At 31.7% G+C, this 21,410-nt stretch overlaps 1 long non-coding RNA gene across 1 annotated transcript in view; it reads left to right on the top strand.

Annotated features, from left to right (window-relative positions):
• The window catches only part of LOC129216069 (uncharacterized), a 233,233-nt gene that overhangs the window by 129,979 nt on the left and 81,844 nt on the right, over nucleotides 1-21,410 (top strand). The gene's annotated exons all lie outside the window — the stretch shown is intronic.

Here is a 21,410-nt window from a genome sequence, read left to right as displayed (position 1 = left end):
ATAAAAAAAGCACGATCTATAGTTATTCAGAAACATTGTTTATATTCAGACAGTTTTATTCTAATTTATCTAATGATATATTTTTGTAAATGTCCTTACTAGTTTAACTGAATTAAGGGTATAGCTTTGCCACGGAGAGATGGCGGACTAACTGGAAGCAAAAACGGACGACTTCATTTTATAGAAAGGGGGATCAGCAAAACGCTTGAATAGTAATGTTTTTCAATCCGCTATATATGTGTGACACTGCTATGCCATTCGATATTTTAAAGCAAATTAAATGCAATCGTTGCTGGGGAACTAAGCTGCTTTTGTAAAATTGTAAATGTCAATAGTAGAAAGAAACAGCAAAAATACAGTTACGTCTTATGTAACTGTTTATTTTTACATATTTATAACTATTCACATAGTTATTGGTATAAAAACATGACTATCTATTGGGTATCGGCGAGCAACCATACAAAATTCTAGTTTAATACATGCACATAATAAACACACAAACACACGAAATGATTAAAATTATATATTTATATAAGTTTCATTTGCAACAATTGATTATTTGATTCAAAATGTGCATATGGTAAAAAAGAATGACAATTCCTTGGTTAGCTCATTTGTGAAGACATATGTTTACTGGTAGACCTCGAAATATATATTTTTTAAGTGCGTAGAACATTTAAACTAAAAATCGAGACATACATTGTGGCGTGCCGCCTTTTAAATTTCGTAAAAAAAAAAAAAAAAAAAAAAAAAAAAAAAAAACATAGCATTATTATTTTATTTCTAATGGGGTTACATTAGAAAGCTTTATTTTTACACACCTGGTGCGATACCCGATGTAGCATCAATTCTTCCATATGGCACAAGCATCTGCAAATAACGTTACACACAAGAGCGGCCACATAGTTTCTCCACCATATAAATTCAACTTGGTTTTCTTCGATGCAAAACTGCCCTAGGGATTTCAAGTTGCCGAAGGTACTTAAAGCCAAACTCGTACTTGAGGGAGTTTAACATGGCGCATAACCATGAGACATGAGCACTGTCGATTGTTTTCTGCACCCTGAAAATGCACCGACTGGAGTCGGGTTCGAACCTGCTATTTTGGGCAAAAGAAGCCAACGCTAAATGACTGCATTACTCTATTAGAACATAAGTTTAAAAAATAGCACCCAAGGTATCCAAGGAAGATTAGATAAATTCGTGTTTATTTTGTCTACTATTAAATCAAAAATCTCTGAAGAATAGCAAAATGTGAGAGCAAGTAACTAACTTTCACATATATCCTAGCAATATATTTGCCATTTGTGCTCAGAAATCTGGTCAAATATGTACATGATTCAGTCTGAAATTTCAGTTTATTTTTACCAAACATAATATGTGTCAATATGCGTAACTGCAATATGTTACATTAATAACTCCAACGCGACAAGCATTTTTAAACCTCAAAATAAGTCACGATGGCACATTTATTTTAAAAACAAATTTCATGCATGTACTTTTTTTTCAATTTGTGAATGAAGTTCGGGAATATTTCATAGTCGAACTTTACTAGATAAAATTGGAACCGCTGTCATAAACTTTCAACGTCAACTTAAAATACTGATCTATGTTAGTTTTAGAAGTTTTGAGCGATTTAAATATCAGATTTAGATCTGAACGATAAGGTTATTTTTCAAAAATATGTTTTCAAAATTTCATGTCTAGACAACCTTGATCGTTGGCCATAATTTATGATTTAAGAGTAGAGAAACAAATTCATTGGAAATATTTTTAATTACGTTCGTATTCTCCAAAACTGCATTCGAGTTTTTAAAACCGTTAAATATTTTTATTTGCATGTAATACCTTTTTTTTACTTGTTTGTTCATTAAGCTCTGTTATTGGTGTTACATAATCAGCTAGTAAGGTATTTTTTTAAATGCATGAATTTATTTTATTTATTTATTTATTTATTTTAATGATGTGAGTGCAACACTATGTAATTCGACTTGCAAATTTGAAAATATCAATTCAAAACAATTTTTCAGTTCGGTTAAAAATAACACTGAATTTGATTGTTACATTTAAAAACAAATTTATACGTCTTAAATGAAAAAAGATCAAATAAGTTTTGTGCTACAATTTGATTAAGTTGAAAAACCAACGTAAATAAAGCACAAATTCTCACGAAAATACAGCATTTTTCGTGAGAATTTGTGCTTTATTTGCGTTGGTTTTTAAATGTAATCAAATACGTCTTTCTTGAAATTTTTAGTTTTATATTACAATCTCATTATACAGATTATACATTATTTAAAATGTATTGATGCACACACGCTGTGTGCATGCTTGTCCTATTAAATTTCAAAAGCAGCTTGCTTTTTTTCGGAAGCAAGAGCACTTTTCTTGTATCTGGTTCCAATGGGGAGGGATTTTCATTATTAAAGTGTGTCGAATATTGTGTCAGAACAAAAATGTGACCAACGTGCACTCTTAGATTTTAGAGTTTATATGAGGGCATTTGCTCACTCAGTTTTACGAGGACTTTGTGGTATGTGGGTTATTTTTACATGGGGATAAGAGCAACAAGTTTTCCAACATTTTATTTATTTATATTCTAGAAAAGGCAGAAAAGGTTTACAGTGCAAAAAAAAACATAGTCAAACTAAAGGCACTTGTATGAATTGAACCCACGACTTCCTGTACTCCACACGACTACTTGCCAAAGCCCCAGTGCATTTTCATCTCGGTCGATGATTGAAATACATCGCTGTGTTTAAAAAATATAACTATCATTAAATTCTGCGTAGGCGTCGAAATTTTGCCTTAGTAACGCCTACCGTAAAAATATCAGTAATTGTTTCTTTATATGTTGCAAATTTTCTAGTATTACGAGAACTTATTTTTATTTATTTATTTATTTATTTTAAAAGTCCAAGGTTACATTCGGAAGCAGGCACCGGTCGCATCGGTGCCACTGCAAGCGGTCGAAACGGTTGGATTCCTAATTGAAAACGTATTAGGACTCGATCGTTTTCAACCGCTTGCGGTGGCACCGGTGACTGTTTCCGAATGTAGCCTAAGCTGATGTTTGATGTTGCCCGAAAATATACAATCAAATTGAAAATGCCACCCTAAGTTTAACCTGTTTAACGGTGACCACTTATTTCTTGTGATAATGTTGTTTGCGACAGCTGACGTCTGAGATAAACTGTTGTGCTTTTGACATAGTTTTCACAGTTGTACGTTTTTTAACCGACTTCAAAAAGGAGGCGGTTATCAGTTCATACCGTATGTATGTTTTTTTTTTGTTTGTCCACTCATAGCGTCTCACCTAGTGAACCGATTTTGATGATTCTTTTTTTAATGGATAGAGGATGGCTCAACTTAGGTCCCATTACTTTGTTTGACCATATTTGTTCTTTAGAAAAAACGTTATGGGCAAAAAACATTAAATTTCCCTATTAAATGATTAAAATGATATTGTAGCAAAGTTCGCACTTGTCATCCGTGGATAACGATGGCTCAGTGGTAGAATTCTCGTCTCCCACACGAGCAACCTGGGTTCAAATCCCGACCAGGACAAAGTGAATTTTACTAAAATTTCGTTTCTACTGTTTTCCGTATTTTCTCGAATGTTCTATTAATTTCTGTATCTTTTCAAGTTCGGAACGTTCCAGCACTTTTTCAAGTTGTATATAAGGAGATGTAACGTTCATTCGTGGTTCTGAATTAAGATCTCGAGTTGAGACTAACGAGTATTCGCTTCATTTGGCTTTCACATTGTCTTCGCTATCTTCACCTACGCGACAATATGAAACTCATTGTTATAAAAGTTTGGTGCCATGTAACTGTAACATTAATAGTAATTGTAATGATAATTTTGAATAAAGGCTTTTCTAAAGCAATATAGTGATATAGAGCCGCACTTCTTACTAGGTAACTTCTTACTTTTACTGAAATATCTACATTTACACTAAAAAGAATGAAATAAAAAAATTTTGAAAAAAAAAAAAAATAGAACCGACTTCAAAATTGCTCTAAAAAGTGAAAAATAATTTTATTCTTTAAACACCATCGATAATACTTTTAAACATAATTTTTGAAGTTGGCGCAAAAACAAAAATTAAAATCCATTGTAACCATGCTTCGTTCATATTTTTATCAAAAAATCATCCAAACTTAGGAACGAAACATTTATATCGTTACTCAAATATGCTGTCGTCAATGCGTAATGCATGTGGTAGTGAAGAAACTGGACGTGGTTAAATTTATACTTGTAGTTGAGTTATGGCTGTGAATGGTTTTATCGATCGTTTTTGCGCCAACTTCAAAAATTATGTTGAAAAGTATTATCGATGGTGTTTAAAGAATAAAATTATTTTTCACTTTTTAGAGCAATTTTGAAGTCGGTTCTATTTTTTTTTTTTCAAAATTTTTTAGTATGTTTGATTTTTACATAAAATGCAGGTATCTTTCCGCCATTTTATTAAGTCGGTTAAGTGACGAAAATGTGAAGATTGAAATGTAGTTTTTTACAAGATGGCGTAATTCTGGTAAATCTCAGATTCCTGATTTTGGAATCCAAATTTACTTACCACTATATCAATTGACACCTGCACTGATACAAATAATCACATTTGGAGCAGAAATATGTTTTAAATTTTGAAAGATGCATCAACGTGATAGAACATTTTGTAAACTAAAATTTACGTAAAAATTAAATATCGTCTCTATTCTAATAAAGGACATTAATGCATTTTCTATCATAGTTAAGATTTGAGATAATTTTGTGGCAATACATAAGTAAATTATTTTTATTATTTTCATTTTTAAATAGTGTTTTACATATTCAGATGTTACGTGGACCTTTTTTCTATTTCTGTTTTTTCCCCTTAAAAATTTGGATTATTAACAGTCAGTAATTCAAGCTTGTATTTTTTTCTGTCAGCAAAAGTTTTAAGAGTATATTCTTCATTGTAAAGAAAGTTTACACAATAAGGATTGAAATAAACAAATTTCAACTTATTTTAAATAGTTTGATAAGTAATGTAATAAGTAAATTTTAATGAGGTATAAAAACGTCCTTAATTCAGCATTCATTCTGCATAAATAAAATATGAAAGGCCCGATAAATAACGCGTGTATTATTTTTATTACTAGTTATTTTTATTACTAATGTATTATTTTTATTTTTATTTCAAGAATTGTTTACAAGTTATTTAGCGAAATGTTAAATACGGAAATTATTAAAGCATATTAAAATATCTTCAAAAAATGCACCTAATTCTATCCTGTGTTTTTTCATGTTATTTAGTTAAATAAATTTAAACACTTTGATGAAACAATGTATTCTGAACAGAAAATGTGTCGTATTTACAGCATATTATTTTTTAAAAATCTTATCTTGCTGATCTATAGCTCCGGAAAAAAATCACTAAACAAAATATTACTGCATCAAAACAATCACGTTTCTAGAATGACATTTAAAGGTAAATGAACCTCAGATTAATTTTACGCACTCTGTAATGAACGATATACCAAAAATTAATTATATTATATTTTCCCATTAACCACGACGTTAAAGAATACTTACACTTTTTTCACCGCATCAAATTTTTACATTTTCAACACTGCACGATGTAACGCAGCATGCATGTATATAGCTTATAATTGTTCGGCTAGTATCACTCAACGCAACTTATTAGAACAGCGCTTGAACGCGAAAAGTCAATTTGCGATAAATTAAATAAAGTCTCTTAACATAAAAACTCGCCGAAATGTCGCCAAAAAATTCGCATGATTTGCAACAAATTTACGAAAAGTTTTTTAGTAATATAATTTTGTATAATTGCTTCGTAAACAAGAGTATAAAATATTAGAATATATCCTAACATCTAGTGTACACTTCGACTTAATCAACGTCTATCAAATTAGCTCAATTTATCTAAAAGTTATTAAGCATTGAATACAGGTAAAAGATACATTTTTAAGAATCTATAATAATAAGAAACTCATATTAATAAACTCACTCTTAATTAAGGAGCAATCCATTAATAAAGGCTGTCGTACGTTGCTATGTTTTTCTCAAAATATAATTAGAATGTTTTAATGGAAAATCATTTAATTACAGTCAACCTTTGTAAAAATTATAATAACTAGTGCCAGAGTTTAATGAGATATTGTAACGATAGTTCCCTTGAAAAATATTAGAATTTTCAAAAAGTAATTCTCATTATGAATAATTGCTTAATGATTTAATAAACGTATTTCAATAATTATTTTAAATCCTCAAGACTTTTTTTCTAAATTAATTAAACTAAACCATATTCCATTCTCTTTTAGAAGAACATTTTATAGCAGAGTAAATTAGCTTCAATGCTTGTGAGTCATTTTTATTGGAAGCGTTTTCGTTACTCATTAAGATGTTTACGAATATGAATTTTACTGGAAATTTTTACAAGAGTTTAAACTGCTAAACACGAGTAGAAAAAAAAAACTTTCTAATAGGTTAACTGTTAATGCTTTGTTTCTACTTTTATTTCTTGATTTTTCAGTCGGAATTTCTTCACAAAATAACATATTTTAAAGGTGATGTTACTGTGCATGTTGACGTGATGAGTCGGATATTTCGCCCTTTATCATTTCGACTACGAAATAAAAACTTTTTATTTTAAACTGCAATTAAAACTAATCAATCTTATTTTTCACTTGAAGGTGTGAACGTTATATTATATATATTTTTTTTTCTTTTAACGTTTCGCTTCAACATTTGTTTTAATGTAGCTACTTGGATTTAAGTTCAAGCATACTTTCTCTAGTTTAAAAAAAGTAACATATGATGTGTATGCACAAGTTAAAAGCCGCTTTTCAGACAGCCATAAAATAAAAAAAACACACATAAGGCATAAAGTGAAAAATAGTTAAGATGTTATGCAACTTTTATACATCTTGCATAATTTCTTGAATAAACAAAAGTTCGCTTAAATTATTATTCATCAGGTTATAAATATTTGTTTACTTTATGAAATATTTTAATTAGCTTAACTATCCGTGTCGGATGAAATGTGATTTATAATTTTCAAACACCATTTCTTTTTTGCCATGCATAACTAACTTAGTAAACGAATATTTTGTAAAAACATTGCAAACATTTTTCTAGGAATATTTGTGATAGTTAATCATTTTTAAGCCATTTCTCAATTTCTAAGTGCTGTAGTTATTAATTTTTACCCTCATTTCCTTAATTTTTCTGTTTTACCGAGATATTTAAGAAACAGTATTGAAGCTCCAAAGAAAACATTAGGTGTTTGAGTTGAATTACCTTTGTTCTTGAAAAGTAAAATTGCAAATAACTGCACACACATGTTTTGGCGCTACAAGGAAAGCATTTTTCAGTGTTCAGAAGCTCCTTTTATTTGCATTGAAGAAAACCTTCTTTGTAATGCCAAAACACGTGTTTGCAGTGATATGCATTTTTGTGCAATTAAATGTTTTTATTTCTTTTTTTACTTATTGCCGTTTTTACATGAAAAGGAAGTTGCTTATCAATTTGAAAAACGCTTTAAAATTGTTTATTTAATTTTATTAGTTTAATTTGTCTTTAAGATATTATTCATTGTTTCTTCAAGCTTGTTCACTGCTTTGATCCAAGGTGTACCGCTCACTTTTCATTCAATATTGTTTCTCCTGTTCAGTTTACAATCTTGTTTTATTTAAGCTTATCTAAAATACGTTATATATTCGTTCAAAATTTTAATTATTTAAAGTTATTCACCATCGGCGGATGTATACTTTTCCTTTTTGCGAAATTCCCCTTTCATGCTAAAAATTTCGTTAAAAAGAAGTAAAAAAAAAAAAAACATTTACTCTGTGTACTTTTTACACTTCCTACTTAGATAAGTTGCACTATTAATTTACTTTTGAAATTTTTCTGTAATAAATGTTGTTCATTACCAAATAAAAATGCGTGCTTACTTTACTTTAACTATTAGATCCTAGTTATACTATAGGTTTTCTCTCAGTTTCCCGCTAATAAAGTAACTTGGCTAAACTATTTGAAATGATTTAACAAAGTATTTTGATGTCCGTAACTTAACTTTCCTTCTCATCAGAAAAAAGGGAAATAATCGTGTTTTAAGCTCTTTCTTCCGGGCAAAACGGGGGTTACGCGGATTTTATTTTCTCCCTGTTGCCGAAAAGTAAAAAAATAAACAAAAATTACAGTACTAATAAATTATAAATGATGAATATACTTTAGAAAATAAATGCAAAAAATTTTAAATTCTCGACTTTTATAGATACTTTTCCTCATTAAAAGAAAAAATCATTTGCAGAGCTGTTTCTATTGAAACATATACATAAAGGAATCCAAATTTTCCTTTTATTTTTCGTTGTTGAAATAGAATTAAAAAATTAAAACTTTAGAAGGAAAAAAAATAATACTAATAGTCACAGAAAAAACCATTGCTGCGGAGTCGGAGTCACGCTAATTGTGGGGTGAGGTTAAAGAGTTGGAGTCGGAGCCGAAGGTTTTTAACTCCAAGACGTGGAGTCGAAGTCGGTCACTCTCCTTCAAATATCACAGTAAAGCTAGGTGTCGGTTTGATTTTGAGGCAAAGGAAGCGGAGTCAAAGGCTACAATCCTCGGAATCGGCGTTAAAGCTGGAGTCGGTCATTTCCATTCTGACTTCTTGTGTTACATATGCCACTCGGACACTTGAGCTCGAGTAGCAATGCTACTCGATTTTAAGGCAGAGGAGTTACGGCTTCCGTTTAATCGAGCGCCTATTTCTAGGTGGAAGTCCGATTTGGCTCAGACAACACGATAGATGGCAGCACCATCTACGGACAGATCGATAATTTTGAACCAGACCAGAGACCGAATAACTTTCTGGTCTAGCACCCCCCAGAGGTATCGTTTCACTCGGAGGACATTGTGACCACGAGCATATTTATCGTCGCCCAGTCACCATTAATGACGACGGTGGGTCTTCGACCAGTGAGGATCGAACCCGAGACCCTCCGGTCCCGAGCCCAATGCCCTACCGATCAGGCTACCACGGCCGCATTCTGACATCTTAATGCTGGTAAAAACCAGGGTTTGAAGCCTTTAAAATACAAGAGTCGGTATGTATGCCAAGGATGCGGAATTCGAGTCGAATTCGTAGATTTAGAGTCCGACTGATTTCGGGATGCAGGAGTTGGAGACAACGGTCCTAAAATTCTGTTATCAGGAGTTGGAACTTGGCGGTTTCCCTTCCGACTCTGTAGTCGTTGTAAAAACATTTGCTCTTTGAGTTAATTTTATTTTTATTCAGCTCTATTTATCTCCGACTTGCATCAATGTTAAATTTACGAAGTAAGGTATTTCGATTTTCATATTTTATTTACTTATTTATTTATATATTTTTTCAAATGTTTGGTGGCAAAAAGTAATTTTTCGTGTTGCCCTTAATGTTAAATTTTTTTAACTGTTAAAAAAAGTACACCCTTAAAAAAGAAAATTAAGAAAAGAAAAAAAAATGCTATTTATGTTTTTTATCAAGAAATTTTTAATCGAAGTTTATTTCAAGCAAATCCTTTTTTTAGATCGGGATCTAGATTTGGTAGTTTCCTTGTAGGCGCAAATGTTAAGTTTCTTGAACTGTTTAAAACTCTACGAAAGTTGTTCCAATCAAAAAAAAATTTCTCTGTATATTTTTTTCATCAAAAGCTTTTTCTAACAAGGGTTGTATGAAGCGAATCCGTCATTTAGCCATTGTTCAAAATGAAACGAAAAATGTTTCAAATCAAAAAAATAAATATGGGAATATGGTATTTTCCCTGAGACATTTCGAACCAAAGAAAGTTTGTTTCAATCGGTCCGTTCATTCAAATTTAATTTATGTGTGTGTGGGGGGGGGGTAGATAAAACGATGTATTTTCTCCGTCTCAAAATCCCAGTTTTCAATTTTTAATTTTTCAATATTTTTGAATTATTCTAATCTTTAAGGTTTTTAATTTTTTAGCGATATTTTTAAGATGCGTTGAACCTTTTGTCATGCTTTTTTCTTCTTTCTTTCAATTTTACGTACAAGAGCTTTCTCATTTTATAAGCAAAAATTATTTCTGAAATACCACACAATACTCAGTATCAGTATCAAACATTGAAAATGGTTGGCATTATATCTTGAGGGGCATCGTTTTTTAGACTGAAATCAGCAACTTGTTTAATAAAACAGTTATAGTATTTACAGATAGGTGTCACGCAAAAATAATTTTTTTTTCCTCTTCCCATGCTGAGTCACTTTAATCCGCATTCGCCTGCATCTCTATATTTTCCATCTGAGATATTAAACTTAATGATAATTATTTTTTAATGGGAATGTTTTAATGCGTGCAAAGATGTTTTTTAAAAACATTTTATTTTGTATACTTTCTCGATTTTTTTAAAAGAAAAAAGTAAATCATAAGTTTTAAAAACGTTAAGAATGGCTTAAAAATCATAAAAATTTCACTGAAGTAATAAAAAGTGCAAAAAATTAAATAGTTCAATTATTGTTGAAAAGTAATGATTTGCACTTTCATTCAGAGCTCTGTATTTTCATATTTAAATGTAAACAAAAGAAACTCTGTTTTCTTTTTTTTTCCCTTTAATTAATTGATTTATTTATCTGACTTTTTTCCTATCAATTTTCAATTAATTAGTATCAAACTAATGTTAATAATTACTAAGATCGGCAATAAATAAAATGTCGAGAGTAGTTGAGCTTACACACACGCACACACATTTCACGAAATACTGTAAAATAATTAATATTTTATGTATAACATTTATCGCTGTAAAAAGAGAAACATTAACCGAAAACATTGTTTACATTTATCGTTCATTTTTCGATTATTATTTTAAACTATTTACGTCTTGAAATCATTGATTTTAAGAATGACAGCAATTTGCTATAAAAATCTTGGAACATCTTTCAATTTAACTGCAATCCTTTTTGCAACAAGTTCATCAGCGTAACAAGTATCATTATTATCCCCATAAATTTTCAAAAAATTACTCCATTTTGAAAATCAATCGGAAAAATTTCTAATGCGTGCATTAACATACCATATTTTGAAGAAATCCATTTCCTTCGTTCTGACTGTTATTATTCAAATATTTTGAGGAAATAATTTATACCGCATTAAAGCGTAAGTTTTTTAAATTGAAAGGGGAACGAAATCATATTTACTAATTTACTCAGTAATGAGTTGCTATTAAGTTGATTGGGTTTTGCAGTTAATAAATTTCTGCGAGGAAGATTTCCTACATTTTATTAGTTTTCTGAACTGGCTTGGATTTTTAATTAAAACGGACCGTCAGCGTTTTTAATTGAAACAGATGCAGTATTTATTATTTGTTCCGTTTCTGAAACATTCTGCATTCACTAGCTGCAGCCGGAAACCACAGGAAGGCTTTAATTTAACACAATCAAAAAATATTTTTCATACACTGCTTGTAGATTTAATGTTTTCATCCTTTCTTCTAAAGGAAATGATTAATTTGCAGTTAATCTTCCTGTCTTAATATTTTTTATGCTCAGTTTAAATAGAAAATGTTATTCTTCCGAAATGCTCGGTACTTTGTCATTTTTGTTATTACGCTTCCGGTTTTTAAATAATTTAAATGCAGCAGAGAAGAGGAAATGAAAGTAATTTTGATGTTATTAATTTTCTGCGGATAAAACTATGCTGGCAAAGGTTCCCTCTAAATGCGTCTAATTGTTGCCATAGCAAAATATTAAAATGTTAAAAACTAAACGAAATGATAAGTATTAATATTTCCAGTCGTAGAATGACCGGTGAATTGCTAATATTATTTTTTTTACGTATGTCTTATTTAATATATTGAAATTAGATTCGCGCTTTAGCAAAACTTAAGTGCAAAGAAATGCGTCTGGCGCTGCTTTTTTCTAAAATTTTTTACATATTTTGCTCATACTGTACATAAGATGAAAGTTTTCTGTGGGAATTCATGAAGCTGTGTCAAAGCTAAATAATTAAAATCAACCAATTGATAACAAACCATAAGAGAGTAGATCTATGTTTAAATGGCGAGCGTAAGGTAAAAAAGTTAAATAAGTATAATATGATAAGAACAGGGGGATTTATTACGAGTATGTTGCTCTTTAAGGCTTTGAAACTATGTGTTCCCGACTAAAAAATCAGGCAATAATCTTACTGAGCTGGTCATCAGTTAGTAAAAGATGTGCTTACGATTTTTTTTTTTTAGATAAAGCAACAGTTGTGTAACATAATCTGGTGTTTCCGTTTGTTTGCTAAATGACCATCCTTTCAATTACTCTTTTTTAAAGAACTGTATTTTGTCTAAATCTGATTCGATGATAAATAAATACCTTTGTGATTAAAAAGTAAAATAAGAAATAACAACGTATACATGCACAAAAAGGCACAGATTACTGTAGACACGTAATTTGGGGTTACAAGTAACTCCTTTTAAATGCAAAACAAGTCAGCTAATGGATTAAAATACATTTGACAAAACCAAAAAGGCAGATAAGCAAGCAGCTTAAAATGTAATTATATCGTATTAAAGAAACACCAATCATTAAATAACATACCAATGAAGAGCTAATAGGAATACAAAAAATAAAGAAATAATTGCACAAATTCATGCAACGCTCTTGCTTATTGTTTGTATTCCTATTGCTTCTTTATTGTTTTTTTTTTCTTTATTGGTCGGTTACTCCACGATTTCTACTTTTTAAGCTGCTGCTTACATGCGTCTTTGCTTTTGTCGGATGTCTTTTCATCTATAAGCTCACTTTTTTGCACTGAAAAAGTTTCCTTGTAACCCAGAAGCACGTTATTGCAGTGAGCTGCAATTTTGGGCTATTATACGTTGTGATTTCTTATTTACTTATTCGCTATGTTGCAATTACATTTTATCAGTATATTTTCATTCGGAATTTTTACGTACTCACCGCAATGCAAGTAGCTCCATGCTAACAGAAGAGAGTAGAATTAAAGAGATACGTTTGTGGTAAGTATTAAATGACTTGTGCTGTTTTGTATCTTTAAAAATATATTTGTACTTTTCTTAATTATGTAAGGTATTGTTAAAAGGTAATTCATCATCCCTACATGACGAATCAATAATCATTTTTTAATATTTTTTATATAGTTTTAAAACGCAAGTAGAGCAAATATTAAAAAAATATGAGAGCACGGTATTTCTAGTTTTAAATTTAGTAATGCGTTTTTCCCCCAATGAGCAAAGGTTGAACTGAAAGCAATGTGATTAAGTATTATTTGGACATTAATTTTGTGCCTAGGCTTATTGTCAACGGATAAGATAGCTATTTGTTTAAAAATTCCAGGGGCATTATTATGCTACCGTAAATGATTTTCTACAATATCGCATTTTTGCAATACTCTGTTGATAGTACAGTAAAATAAGGCCAAAAAATGGCCAAATCCAAAACAAAAAAGGTAAAACCTATTGCAAATTATTTCTTACACTTCCAGCAAGAAGGGATAAAAGTCCCAGATTGGTTTTGGGGGAAAGGGGGGGGGGAAATAATCCTCTTTTTAAATAAAAATAATTTCTATTACTTAAAAAAAATACTCAAAAGTCACAGAAATCGGACTCTAAAATAGTAAAATTATAAACTCTCATAGAAAAAAATGCTAATTAACCAGGGTGCGCAGGCGGGGGGGGGGGGGGGAGGGTTGATCCATGGCGCAGATTGCATCATTGGAATTTATAAGGCAGTTTTTTCATTTTTTTCAATGGGTATTTCTTTCTTTTTTGAGCGCTGTTATTCTGGATGGGTACACTTCAGGGGTGAGCCATCGCTTTGGGGGAGGGGGGGGCTACCATGAATTTACATTCTAAAATCAACGACTGCTGTGATGTTCATGAAAAAAATTCACTAATTTTAAAACTTTTCCGAAGTATAAAATGCTATACAATGATTTAGTAATGTCAGAAGGATAATTCTAAAAGATCTAAGCGAGCTCAGTAACCAATTTAGTTGTGACTGGAGTTATTAAACTGTTTATAGCGCTGGGGTGATGTCGAAAACAAAATGCCTATGCAGCATAAAAATTGTCCAAATTGACTGCAGTTTACCTCCTTCTTCTTAATTAATTTACTTCAACTTTTCTATAATATTTTGCCATTACCGTAAGGGGGGATAAACCGAAATTACGAACAGTGAGACGGTCAAAACTGTAATTCTGCACCCTCCCAGTCGGTGGGGGTTCTCGTTTGCAAACACCCAGCAACCTCACTTTTACGCAGCCGGTTATGAGAATTATGCTAAATATGCGAACATATACTTGCAACACTACCTGAAACTTTCGAGTACCTTATGCCTTAATAAATATGTTCCAACGATCCAACGCAATAAAAAATTTAGGTGGTCCAGAACCTGTAGCTATTGAACGATTTAAGATGTCTTGATGACAGCAATGAGCAATACAACAGTAGAATGCTCTTTCTTCTCTACGGGTATTGACTCAAGTTGGTAGTGGTGTTGCTCGCCAATACTGGTCGGTCGCTGATAATAAGGTGAAATGTGATGAGGCCTTTAACGTTGAGCTAGTAACATAAAAAGATATGGAAGGCAAAACATTTAGTGGCATTGCTTTGTAAAGGAGGTATGCAATTATGTCTCTCGTTTCTGTTACGAGAGTAGTTACTATCTGTAGAGATGTGTCAGCCAAAATCATCTTTTACACCGAATAGTATGAACAATAAAAAAAAGGAACAACAAATTGCTAAAAAACTTCTCGTACGAGTTGTGCGCTGATCCTCCATCAGTATTCGATGAATCTGGTTTCAGAAGTAAAGAAAACCTGTATGGTTAAAGTGTTATTATCTGAAGCAAAAGATCCATCCACGCCACAATCACAAAACAAACAGTTGGTGTCACATATGTTATAGATGGAAGATACCTTCTCGATCATGTTTTTTTTTTTTTTTTTTTTTGATAATAATCTGCAAGTCTCAAGGAAATGTGCCAGCAATGCAGTGGATTAGTCACTTGTAAGTATGAGAAAGCTAGTGTAATTTTTGATCGGTACAAAGGAGAAAACACCACAGAAATATCTGCGTCCTATTATAACAGGGTCTAGGACGCTCTAGAAGACTTTCTTCGTCTCATATCTTGTGCTTGCTCTGAGGGGTTCATTGGAAAAATGAATGTTTGATAAGTCTGAAAAAGGACTGAAGTGCTCTACAATATGCGCAAACTGTGTTAGACATAGCTGCAACAATAACGATTTTGCCGAGGATCTAGATTCCAAAAAAAGATCTTGATAACGAAGACTTTTTTACAAGCTTAGGAGAAATCATTTAAAAACTCCAGTTCTGATAGTTTTATCTCAATTTAATGACGTGAGCTATGAACGTTATAACGTAAACTAAAAATTTTGCTTTCAAGTACTGCAAAAAAGCAATATAGTAAGAGGAAAAAAAAAAACAGTTCAGCATAATTATTTGACCATTTATTCAAATGTACCATCAGAGGGGGGGGGGAGTGTATCTTAAAGTATATTATTTCGTTTTGGGAGGTGAGCTACTGTTCTTGTGGGATGGACAGTCCTGATTTAATGCATTTTAAATTTACATGAAATAATACTACTACTTGGAATGGAAAAGAAGGGGGGGATTGGCGTATTATTTTTCAGGGGGGGTGCTGTAGCTTTGGGATGATGGGCACTATCGCACTTGGAGGATGAACACACTTGATTACTAACTTTAAATTTGCATAAAATAATATTTCCACTTGAAATGTATGGAGGGGGTTAACGGAGGTACTGCTTCGTTTTACGGGGATAGGAGGGGGGAGTCTGTATCATTGGTGGGTTGTGTCATCCCTCTTGGGGGGTAAACACCTTTATTTTCATGCTTTTAAATTTAGTATGACATAATATTCCCTCTTGAAATTTACTCTACAAATTCCGAAAAAATGCTTAAAACAGCAATTTTTAGATGCCCCCCATTCCGAAACCCGACGCAAAATGGGGTGGGACTTTTTACCTGTTCTTATTGGGAGGGTAATAAACAATTTGCAACAGGTTTAAACTTTTTTTTTGGGGGGGGGATGTTTGGGTCCAACTCCTATTTTTACTTTACTATGATTATACATGTAAAATAAATTTTAAATATTTGCTTTGCAGGAATTGTTCTACACGGGCTTGTAATACTTTTCTTGCGGAATATGAGGTTATAGAACTAACGATTTGAAATTGATTGCAGGTGCTGCAAAATGTACAACTTGCGAATCTTTAGGGGTTGTCTCTGTGTGCTGTAGAGCCCTATTGCTCAGCTGGTAATTCTTGTGTGCTGTATGAAATAACATGTCTCTTTTAAATCTGAGAAGAGCTAAAATATTGCAACTTGCAAAACAAATTTCATTCAAACGTTAAATCTTAATTTAACCTTTTTTTTACTTAATGTACATTTAGATTAATATGAAGGAGGAAAACCTCACCCGATACTTACATCTTGTGCTAATTAATATTTTACAATGTGCGATTCTAAGGCTAATAACGTTGAAGAAAATATCACCTTATTACTAGATCATGCTTAATTAAAATTTTTTCTTAGCCACAATTGAGCCCTATGAGACCTCTTCGAAAGGAGTCAGAGATCAAGCATCGTTAACCACTTATCTCCTATTTTTTGTCACGTGACATGCGCAAGTTTGTTTGGCATGAAGCCAGGGTGCGAAAGTTTTTAATTTATTTCAATGAGGAATATTTAAAGCAGAAGAAACGAACTTAACAAGATAAGCATTTTCCAGTTTCATTTGCCAGGTAGAGTTTCAAGCATAGTCTATTTTATACAACGAAATTTCGTATTTTCAAATGAATTGATAAAATAAAAACCTTTAGATTTGTTTCGATATAACAGAATATGCTATTAAGAAACAAATACATCGAATTCCCTCTTTTTTTTTTTTTTTTGTTATTGAAGAAGTACAGTCAAGCCCGCTTATTGGAGAATCAGATAAAAGAATATTCCGAGAATGTAATAACCTTTCAATGTACCAAACCGTTGTAACAGGCCACTTTGATCCAGGATAATGGAATATCCCGCTCATTAGAACACTTTTTCTTGGCAAATGGACTGTTCCATCACTGTAAAAAGATTCAGAAACGTTCCTGGAAAATAATGGGCAGCTGATGTGCCCAATTTCTTCCAGTAACATATCTTACAAAAACTAGGAACATTTTCCGCTAAAATTCAGTAACCTTTCTGAAATTAACCTTAAAACTTTATGAAGACGTACGAAATCTGCCCTGTTAAAGTCAGTCATGTCTCTAGAACCTTCTAGAAAAATTAAGTAGGTTTAGTGTAATTGATTAGAACCTTCCTAATCTATCAAGAAAGCTCCATAAAATTCAGAGCGACCACGGCCAAAGTTTTGCAAGAAGGAACCAAGCATATCTCTTGCCTGCAATTCCTGCCTTGCAAAGCTATCCATTGACATTTTCGCTCTCATGACAACTTAGTCAACCTGGACAGGCCGTAAGCAATCTTAGGCCGATACACTTAATAAACACGCTCATTCAATCTTTAAACTGGTTGCTAAAAATATTTTCCACAACAGTGAAAAGTCTGCACGAGTGCAACTTGTAGCGATTCAGGAAACTTTTTTGTGATAATACTTGTTTTTACGGGGAAATAGGTGAAAACGTGTGAAATCCCGAGACCTTCCGCAGAAATAACCAGTAACGTTTCGGAATTTTTTTACAGTGATTAAACGGGCTTGACTGCCATTTTCATCTGTTTTTTCTCGTGTAACTTTTAAACAGAAATCGAAATTCAACTTCACGCAAGTCGATGTTTATCCATCAAAATACCAACTTTTCCCTAAAAACAAAAAAGAAAAAAAAATATCATGCGTATCGTTTTTACTCACATTAGCTTTACATAAATGAATATCTATGACACTTTTACATGAATTTAATGTTAAAAATGTAAATGAAAGTAAAATACATATAATTTTTAATTTTACCCGTTGTTTCTAATGTTGAATTCAACGAATAGTTGACGAGAAAGTCAAACATCTTCCTTTTTTTTTACCCATTCTTAATTTCATTGCGTTATTTTTCGTGGGAGAAAAGAAGCTAAAGATTTTTTTACATTCTAAGTATTTTACTTCTGTGAGAAAAACGCATTTAGCCTCAAAATAACTTTATTTAAGTCTAAAGTAGTGAACAAATGCAACGTACAAACAAACATGCATTTAGTTTTAAGAAGCTCGTCAATGCATGACAACTTCGTTAATTTTGGTAAACCAGGATAACGATGCTTTTAAAAATTCTGTGCTTTAAACATATACGTTGCCATAAGGGCTCAGTGCGGTCAACCATACTTATCTAACGCCCAATAAATGCAAGTTTTTCTAAAGATGACGTCGATATTTATAAAAAGGACAGTTGAATTAGACTTCTTTGGGAGAAAATGTTGTATAGTAAGTTGAACTTGTCATGCAAACGCGAAAATGTGGGCTTGTATGCAGATGAAACATTATTCGATGCTTTTCCATTAAATTTTTAACTCGTGTTTAAAATAGAAAAAAAAAACATAATAATAATACAAAAACATAAACCAAAGATAAAAAAAAACATGAGTATCGATTTTATTCATATTAGCTTTATATATAACCTCGGGCACGTCTTACATAATTTTAATGCCAAGAATGTAATTGAAAGTAAAATAAGTATACATTATTTTGAATTTTACCCGTTGGTTCCACAAATATTTGACGAGAAAGTCAGACACCTTCCGCTTTTCTGCCTATCCTCCATTTTATTGCGTTACTTTTTGGAAAAAAAGTAGCAAACAATTTTTAACGTTCCAAGCATTTTACATCTTTTGTTAGAAAAACGCATTTAGTCTCAAAATAACTTTTTAAGGCCTGTAAAGTTGTCAACAAAACGTAACGTACAAACAAATGTGCATATAATTTTAAGAAGCTCGTCAATGCATAACAACTAAGTTTTTTTTTTTGCAAACCAGGATAACGATATTGTTAAAAATTCCGTACTTGAAACACAACTCCAAGGGCTCAGTGCTCTCGACCATTCTTATTTAACGCCCAATAAATACAAGTTTCTTTAAAGATGACGTCGTTATTTATTAAAAGGACAATTGAATTAGACTTTAATGGGAGAAAGCGTTTTGTAGTAAGTTGAACATGTCATGTAAATGCGATGATATGGGCTTGCAAGCAGAAAAAAACAATCATCCATGCTTTCCCACCAAATTTTTGGCTTTTCCTTAAAATAAAAAATTAAAAAAATTAACTAAAGAAAATAAACAACAACATGAATATCGTTTTTACTCATATTAGCTTTATATAAAACCTTGGACTCGTCTTACATAAATTTAATGCCAAGAATGTAATTGAAAGCAAAATAAATATACATAATTTTGAATTTTACCCGTTGGTTTCACAAATAATTGACAAAAAATGCGGTCATATTCCCCTTCTTTACCCATCCTCTATTTCATTGCCTTTTTTTTTTCAAAAAAGTAGCTAAAAAATGTTAAACGTTCTAAGTATTTTACATCTTTTGTTAGAAAAACGCATTTAGACTCGAAATAACTTTATTTTAGTCTGCAAAGTAGTCTACAAAACGGAACGTACAAACAAACATGCATTTAGTTTTAAGAAGCTCGTCAATGCATAACAACTCACTTTCTTTTTGTAAACCAGGATAACGATGCTTTTAAAAATTCCGTACTTTAAACATATACGTTGCCCTAAGGGCTCAATGCGGTCGACCATACTTATCTAACGCCCAATAAATGCAAGTTTCTTTAAAGATGACGTCGTTATAACGTTGCCAAGTTTCGAGGTGAAATTCTGTGATGTAAATGAAAGGGAGACTAGTGATGGCTGAAACGATAGAAAAGTCTCTCGGCGTATTTTAATGGCTGTCATCGCATTTTTAGTTGCAATCAGAAGAACGTGTTTTGTGCTCAGGGCTTTAAACTAAAAGTCGTTACTTTTATCTACACGTTTCAGAAATATAATTTTAGAGATACGAGAGCCAAAAATGTTAAAATGTTCTCTCTCTGACTTGTGCCATCAGTTATTTCAATTTTGGAAAAGTCATCAATCTTTAGAACGTCTGTCGCATTTATTCTTCGCATAGTAAAATGTTCTAAAATTAGAATAAAATGTTATAATTCTATATGTTTTACATCTATGCATTTTGCCGTTCTTTCTTTTTATAAAATATGACTTTAATGGAACTTCAATATTTTGCAATGAATTAATGTTTCAAGATTTTTGATGCGTAAATGCAGCACTAAAAACCTAACACATACTAAACAAATAAACGCTGAATAGCTTTAGAGGGTTTCATTATATTTTTGTAGATATTTTCTTTAAACTGAATCAGTTAAACAACAAAACCCGAATTTCGATATTTTTTTAGTTTTAAATATACAGCTTTTTTTTTGTAAATTTAATCTAACCGTAGTGTTAGACAAATCTATTTAATGCACGAGAAAATACGTGCAAATGCAAGTTTTAGGAATTTTTTTGACTTAAAAACTAAAATTTTAAATTATCGAAACTGGTATTTTCATATTGTTATGTTTTGTGATATTTTCAAGGATATTGTATTTCGAATACACATTTTATTTCTTCAATGACAGATAGCGCATTTATGTGTATCTTAGAAAACATTGGTTTTTAATGGCTTATGACTTCACTGTAAAATTGCTTCATTTAATTTACTAATGCTTTTCCGTAAATTTACTGTACAATTTCCCCTTATAAATAGAAAAATTCCGTTCTGGATTGAAAACGGAACTTTTCATGGAATGATTGGAAAGTTTCTTTTACTTTAGCGCACTAACAGAACATGTCCGTATGCGATCGTTAGAGGGAGCCTTTATCCGTGAAAAAACGGAATATCTCCAGCGTAGAAGATTTTTTTTTTAGTACAGAGAAATGGCAACAAATGAGTGATGACGGTGAAGCACGTTGTTTATTTCTTGCATGGAAATGTGTGTATACTGAAATCATGGAGTCTCCATGACTGAAATGCTGTATTTTTCGTACGTTTTCCTCTTCTCCATCAACATCAAATTGTTTCGATCAAATACGGCATTAACTGAAATGCTTCGAGCGTTTGTTCGTGGGCAACGGTTTGTTTATCTTGCAGCAATGGAGGATGCTGTAGCGGTCAGAAATCGCTCTCGCCGAAGAGGAATTTTTTGGTATCTTCTCATCCGGGATTGATTGCTGGTGAGTGTTTACATTTTTACTACAAATAAATACTTTTTGAATTCTGTAACGATGATTGCTGCTTAAAAATAAGTTTTTATCTGGTTTGAACATTCAATTTCCCGCAGATCTTTGTTTAAACTTTAAAACATCGTGACAAGTCTTTAAAATTGAAAA

Source organism: Uloborus diversus, chromosome 2, assembly GCF_026930045.1.
Source record: "Uloborus diversus isolate 005 chromosome 2, Udiv.v.3.1, whole genome shotgun sequence".
Taxonomy (NCBI): domain Eukaryota; kingdom Metazoa; phylum Arthropoda; class Arachnida; order Araneae; family Uloboridae; genus Uloborus; species Uloborus diversus.
Note: the sequence above shows the minus strand (reverse complement) of the source record. Positions and strands in the feature narration are given on the sequence as shown.